The following is a 7460-nucleotide window of genomic DNA, read 5'->3' on the forward strand; positions in this document are numbered from 1 at the left end:
CCACCCTGCGGATATTGGAACCAATCAGGGACAAGTGAATCGGGGGGAATAGCCCCCCGACGGGCGTAGTCATCATACATGGGGTATAAACCCCTCCCTAGGTTCCTCTCCACATGGCCTGCCCTTCTATCTAGAGACCCTACTCTAGCATCCAAATCCCTAACCAAACCCTCAACTCTCCCTTGCCCCGTCTCAATCCTATCCAATTGGCTCCTAAAAGCCGAGAAGTCATAAGGGGCGTTAGGGTCTATGTTGTAGTTGGTAGAGGAAGTGGGGATATCGTATGTAAAGGGTTGAGGTGGTGGATAGTGTGGTGGATGGTGAGGAGGTGAGTGGTCAATTGGTGATTTATGGGGTTGGGGTGAAGGGTGAGGTGGTTTCACCTCACCTTGACCGTCAAGCGCAAAAGTGTAAGAAGGCTTCCCCTTCTCAAATTTGGTCAAGGTGGGGTGGGGTAAAGTGAAAGCATTATCCCTCCTACCCGATTCCCGTTGAATCACCCACCAAGTATCCCCTCCTATGACATTAACCCAATTAAGGCTACCTAGATAGGGTAGGTCCATAAGAGTTGGGCCGGCTACCTTACCATCATCGTTAGGGACAAAGCTAAGGTGTTTGACCGCTATATGTGTAACTAGGCCACCAAAGTAAATGGGTACCCTAGACCTACCCGCCTCGGCCGCATTGGCCACCCGTTGGAAGTGGTTGGCCATTTTGTGGACTATATTGAGCTTTTCACTCCTAGGGACCATGTATGACCCTAGTAATTCAAGCTCATCCCGCCTAACATTGGCGGGTTCATGCCTACCAAAAATGGTAAGGCCAACAAACCGTTGCCAAATCTTTGGCACGGGATGTTGTATCCAAGTGCCTTTAGCGTGTTGGAGGTTCAAGTTAGGATCCCCCGTAAGGGATTGATAGACAACGACAATGTTGTCTTGGGGTGGTTCAAGAGGCCTATCCGATTTCAACTCAAAAATTTTACCAAACTCTTTCAAAGTCAATCTAATATCATTATTGAATAACCGAAATTGAACATGAGAAATTAAGGCATTTGATTTTATGACATTAAAACTAGAAACGAATTCTAAGGTTAAATAATCATAAGTATCGTAATGCATGTCAAAGAAACCGCTCATGCCAACTCCTTTAAATAATTTTTCTACATGCTTATCAATACCTAGTCTAATAAGAGTAGGGTGATGAATGAAACGAGTGGGAATTACCTACCTCGTAATGAGGTTAAGCATCCTCTGTTTTTGCTCTTGGGTGGTGATGACCACCCTCTCCCATCCCTGAATTTGCAAGTCCGGGTCAATTCTCGCCTCTTGGTTCCATGTGCCTTCACCCCTCACCGTTCTTGACCTCTTGAAAGCCATTGATGGTGTAAAGAATAGGAATTGAGTGGTTTCTCTCTCTTAGGGTTTAGAAAAGGTTGAGAGAAAATGGTAGAAATTGGGTATAGATTGTAGAGAAAGGTGAAAGGATTAGAAATATGTAAAAAATTTTGAGTTTTGATGGAAGGATTGGAGAAGATCTTGAATTTAAGTGTAGGTTGAAGGTTTGAAAATGGAGGTTTTAGAGAGAGAAAGTGAAATGAAGAAGATGAAATAAGGAGAAAGTGAGGAAAGAAAGAAGAAAAAAGAAAATAAAAGGGGGACGGGCTGATGGCGCGCCCGATCGGGCGAGCCTCGCCCGATCGGGCGAATGTGGGAATTTCCAGAACTCAAGTTGCGCGCCCGATCGGGCGAGCTTCGCCCAACATATCTTTTCCTTCACTCAATTTGCGCCCGATCGGGCGAAATTTGCTCGAGTTTGTGACTGAACTTGCGCGCCCGATCGGGCAGCTTCGCCCAATCGGGCGAAAAGAAAGCTCGTTTCCAGCTCTCCTCTCGCTCCCGATGGGGCAGCCACGCCCGATCGGGCGAATTAAAGGCTGAAATCTGGGTTGCTTGCGCGCCCGATCGGGCCCGAGCAGCCCTTTTTCTCCGATTTCTTTTCTTCTTCAAATTTTTCTAAGTCTTTATACCTGTCAAATTCATACCTGTAAAACAACACTCAAAACTGGTGAAATATCACTATCCTCGCCTCTCTAAAAAAAATCAAAAATAAGGAAAAGGAAAACTAGTCTAGAAAGCATGAAATACGGGTTGCCTCCCGCAAAGCGCTGGTTTATCTAGGTCCCGCACGACCTTCTTACCAAGTACAATTTCTAGGACCCTTGGCCTAACGCTTGATCGGGTGGTTTCTCACCCGGTCTAGCGATGTTTAGGCTGCGATGCGGCTTCCTGAAATAACCTGTGGGACGCCAAGTCGCCTTATCTGGTGGATCCTCCTTGACTTGGACTGGGGGATCTTCAATGCTACGCACTAAAAACCCTTCTTTGATCGAATGTTGCTTCAAATTGTCATTGCGTTCAACACTTGCAACTCGATCTGGCGGAACACTTACCGTAGGCTCGATTCGCACAACTTTCTCGATCGGTTCCACTTGTTCATCCTCGAAACCAAGACCAACATTGTAGAGTGCCCTTTCTATTGCATCGACTTCCTTCTGCCATTTATCTATCTCATCTGAAAAGGATGCAACACAAGATACCGCCTCCAAGGGTTCTTTTTCAAGAGCTTGGGGCTTGTTAGAATAATTTACAACCACATTAACACTGAAACATTTCTCCTCAGTCATGGAGCTTTTAGGGGCATTATTTAGATTAAAAACCACTTTATCGTCCCCTACTAATAGTGTTAACTTACCACTTCTTACATCTATGATTGCTCCTGCAGTGTTAAGGAATGGTCTACCCAAAATAATTGGGGTTTGCATATCCTCATCCATATCAAGAACAACAAAATCCACAGGTATATAAAATTTACCTACTCTGACGGGGACATCCTCTAAAACACCTAAGGGGTATTTGAAAGAACGGTCGGCCATTTGTAGAGTTATATTGGTAGCTTTTAACTTACCCATATTCAACTTAGAACACACAGATAATGGCATGACGCTAACACTAGCACCCAAATCACATAATGCATTATCAATCAAGAGATTGTCAATATGACAAGGGATAGAAAAACTACCCGGATCTTTTAATTTAGGTGGAGACTTATTTTGAAATACGGCACTACACTCTGCAGTGAAAGCTATTGTCTCTACCTCACTAATAGACCTTTTTCTCGTCAATATTTCTTTCATAAATTTTGCATACGAAGGGATTTGTGTGATTAATTCAGTAAAGGGGACTGTTACCTTCAAATCTTTTACCACCTCCAGGAACTTACCAAACTGCTTATCCAAGTTTGTCTTCAATTGATGATTGGGGAAAGGAAGTTTGATGATTGGCTTTGGAGCATTCTTATCTTTTTCTGGAGTAGCCACCTTCTCTGGAGTTGTACCCTGCAATGTAGAATTAGATATGTTAGTATTATCTTTTAGCCCTGCAGGGCTATCAACTACATCGTTTGGTTTAATGGAATCAAGATTAGCATTATTTGATAAAACAGGTTCATCAACTCTGGGCATAGAGGGCCCTTCATAGTTTGAACCACTCCTTAGAGTAATTGCAAATGCTTGATCCGTAGGCCTAGTCGGCTGTGCCGGCAAGGCCCCCTGTTGGCGTGCTTGTAGGGTAGTGGAGAGTTGCGCAATTTGATTATCTACAATTTTATTATGCGCTAGAATTAGATCAATTTTCGCATCTCTGCTCTTCATGTGCTTTTGCATATTGACCAACATTGCTCTAATTTCCGCCAGAGAAGGGTCGGAAGAAGAGGGGGGTTGTTGTGGCTGGTTCTTCTAGCTAGCATTGGGATGATAATATTTCTGCTGCTGTTGCTGTGGCGCCTGTGGTTCTTGTGGTGGTGGATTTTGAACATTAGTGCTCCGGTAGGAAAGGTATGGATGATTCCGATACCCAGGATTGTAAGTGTTGGAGTATGGGTTATTCTGCCTATAAGCTTGGAAGGCATTAACTTGCTCCACGGAACTCCTGCAATCCTGCTCCCAATGACCTACAATACCACAATTTTCACAGAAAGCCTCATTAGAATTATTATTAATCGCAGAAACATTGGCTACATTAGCAGTGCTCAGGTTATCTAATTTTTGGCAAATAGAGGTCAGTTGAGCTTGCAAAAAGGATACAGAGTCGACACTATGCTTCCCCTTGTTAGCAAATCCTCTGGGATTCCCATATTGGGAATTGTGTATCGCCATATCTTCAATAACCTGACCTGCATCATCAACATTAAGATTCATAAATCTCCCACTAGCTGCAGAGTCTAACATTATTCTAGAGGAATTTCCAATGCCGTTATAAAAGGCTTGGATTAACTGCCATTGTGCTAAATTATGGTGAGGGCATTCTCTTTGTAAGTCCTTGAACCTCTCCCAAGCCTCATATAAAGACTCATCGGCTTCTTGGGCAAAGTTCTGAATCGCACTCCGTAGTACTGATGTTCTCTCTGCAGGATAATACTTGTTATAGAAATTCAAAACAAGAGTTTCCCAGTCAGTTATGCCAAGTGTAATTCTATTTAAGCCATTAAACCACAATTTAGCTTTTCCAGTTAAAGAGAAGGGAAAGATAATCTCCCTGATTTGGTCTTGAGTGACCTCGGCTTGCCTGATGGTGTTGCAATATTGACAATAGTCGGCAATGTGAAGATTCGGGTCTTCACCCTTTGCTCCACTGAATTGCTTCCTCTGTATCATCGTTATAAATTGAGGTTTAATTTCAAATTGAACCCCATCAAGAGCCGGAGAAGGGGTGAGATGTGGAAAATCCGTAAGCTTTGGTTCTGAATAATCACTAAGATTCTTTGGAGCCGTCATCTCTGATTCTGTGTCTGATGATGCCTCTAAATCGCTGGAATCAGTTGGAGGATCGCGGTGATTATTGTTATTATCACCAGAATCCGCCAGGATTTGCTTGTAGAAGTTTTTCTGTCTATGGAAGGAACGTTCGATCTCAGGATCGAATGGGATGTAACCTGATCTGGAACACCTGGGCATAAACAAAACTAGAAGCAAATATGAGATTTGTCTCAGAGAACTAACGCTCTCTGAGACAAAAAGGGAAATAATCTAGACTACAAAAACAATCAGAAATAAAAATAAAACCGTTTCCCCGGCAACGGCGCAAAATTTTGACAGGGTAAAGTCGTATCCCCTAATCAAAAATAATTCCTAAGTCCTCTAACTAAAGTAGATAGGGAAGTAGGGTTGATCTCCAAAGGGAAACAAGTCTTTTTACTCCTAATTAATTAATATAATCTAAATTATTTAAGTAACCAATATTTATAATTAAGTGAGAAACTAATCTGCTAAGGTTGAGAATAAGAAGAAAACAATATATGAAAGAATCTAGGGCATAGGTTCACCAATAAATAATACTCCAGGGTAAAATATAGTAATCAATCATTGACATGACATAAATAACATGATTAACAGGCTCTCGCAATTTACTAGATCTAAGTTCTTATTGAAAATAGCCTTTAATATCAAATTAACATCTGCTCGATTCATCAATTTAATATTGCTATACTTTTACAAGCCGCAATTATAAAACATTAAAACAATCCAATAAGAAATCATCATGCAATACCAATAATCAATAATAGTCAATCATCAATGCATCAATTAACCAGATTGTAAAGGGCTCTCGCTACGTATTACAATCACACAATTAATTTACCGGTATTAAATCTCATCTCTCGAATCTCGACTTAACCATTTATAAATTAACCTGCCTATTGAAACTAGACCTAAACATTAATTCTCATCTCTCGATTCTTGAATCAATATTGTCAAACTCATGCATAAAAGATAGGCCTAATCTAGTCACAGAGCATTAAATCAATCAATAGGAAATTAATCTAGCATTGATAATCAACAACAATAATTTACCCCTTCATATTATTTATTAGATCCCCATAAACCCTAGAAATTAAACTACTCACAAATCATCATGACTAAAATAATCAAATAAATAAATAAAAGCATAATCAAGGGAGTAAATAAAATAACTGAAAATTAAAGGGGAAGAAATTGTTACCAAAAAGTAATCTGGGATTAATGGAAGAATTAAGAGCAAAAGTTTAGAGAAAGTTTAAGAGAGAGAGAATACTAAGTAGAGAGAGAAAGTCTAAGAAAGAAGGTCCGTGAAATTAATTGTCCTCAAACGTACTTAAACAAAACTAAAATAACTTCCTAATTAGAAACTAATTGCTCGACAAAAGAGCTCTTCCAGAAACACGCGCTCGATCGGGCTAGAGGCCGCCCGATCGGGCGCGCCTTTTTCTCGCACTGCTCTTCTCAACAGCCGCGCCCGATCGAGCTAGCAGCTCACCCGATCGGGCGCGCCTTTGGCCACGCACCAGCACAGTCTTGCGCGCCTTGCCCGATCGAGCTAAGCTTGCCCGATCGGGCCCTTGCTTCACCTCGAGGCTCGGAGCTTCGATTAGGCTTATTTCTTCGGCCCAATCCGGATATCCACTTAGGGTCTTGATCACTCGGTCCATATACCTCGGTATCCCGATTACCGAGCCCTTAATCACCGGCTCTCACCGGTCTTGGGCTCCAAAAGTGGTCGTGTCCTTCTAGCTTCCGTAGTCGATCCAATAAAGCCCGGGAAAATGCTTCAAGAGTGCAATTTCCTGTAAAATACAACTAAAACTACGAAAACACTAGAACACACAAATTAGTAATAAAAGTTGCCCGAAAGAGCCAAAAACACTACTTATAACGACCAAGGGACGGGGATAAAACACTATATAAAATGGACATATCAGGTATCAACAAGAAAGTGTTTCCCTCTCTGTTCTCTCTATCTCTCGAAACCGTTTGCCAACAATGGTTCTTTTCTCTCGAGAAAGAAAAAACCTCCACCGGGGAGTCCATAGTAAACGCTTTCATTGATAAATACAAATGCAATATTCAAGTTGAGACCGACTATAGGGAACTTGAAATCCTCAAGCAGAAAGAGAATGAAGGTTTCACCTCTTTCTTTAACAAATGGAGAGAAACCTCTGCTAAGATGATTGAGGTGCCCAGTGAAAAAGAGTCCATAAGGTTATTTATCAAAAACCTTCAAGAAAAGTATTCCAAGCATCTCAAATATCAGAATAATCTCCATACCTTCAAGGCCGTCTATGACATTGGAATTAATATTGAAGACGACCTGGCTAAGTTGAAAGCTGCCAACAATAACTCCAACAGTGGCTTGAAAGGCAAAAAGAACGACAATCCTTCTTCTTCCAAAACCACCAACTCAACTAGTGTTGGTACCTTTAACTTAAGTGAAGTCCTTGCTATGAATAATCAAGGACAAAAGAAACTATTTAGGAGGAACTTTACTCCTATTGGTATAAGTTATGACACCGCATTTGACCGATTAAATGCAAAAGGTCTTATAACTCCTATTGGACCATTTGGGGACCTACCAGTCGAGAAGAGGACG

General features: G+C 41.6%; 1 non-coding gene across 1 annotated transcript; it reads left to right on the forward strand.

Moving 5' to 3' along the window:
* Positions 1-4346: 4346 nt before the first annotated feature.
* Positions 4347-4453, forward strand: LOC145633387 (small nucleolar RNA R71). Its single transcript, XR_014112716.1, has one exon. It is a non-coding gene; the product is annotated as a small nucleolar RNA R71 (small nucleolar RNA).
* Positions 4454-7460: the final 3007 nt, after the last annotated feature.

This window comes from Chenopodium album, chromosome 5 (genome assembly GCF_948465745.1).
Source record: "Chenopodium album chromosome 5, dcCheAlbu1.1, whole genome shotgun sequence".
NCBI lineage: Eukaryota > Viridiplantae > Streptophyta > Magnoliopsida > Caryophyllales > Amaranthaceae > Chenopodium > Chenopodium album.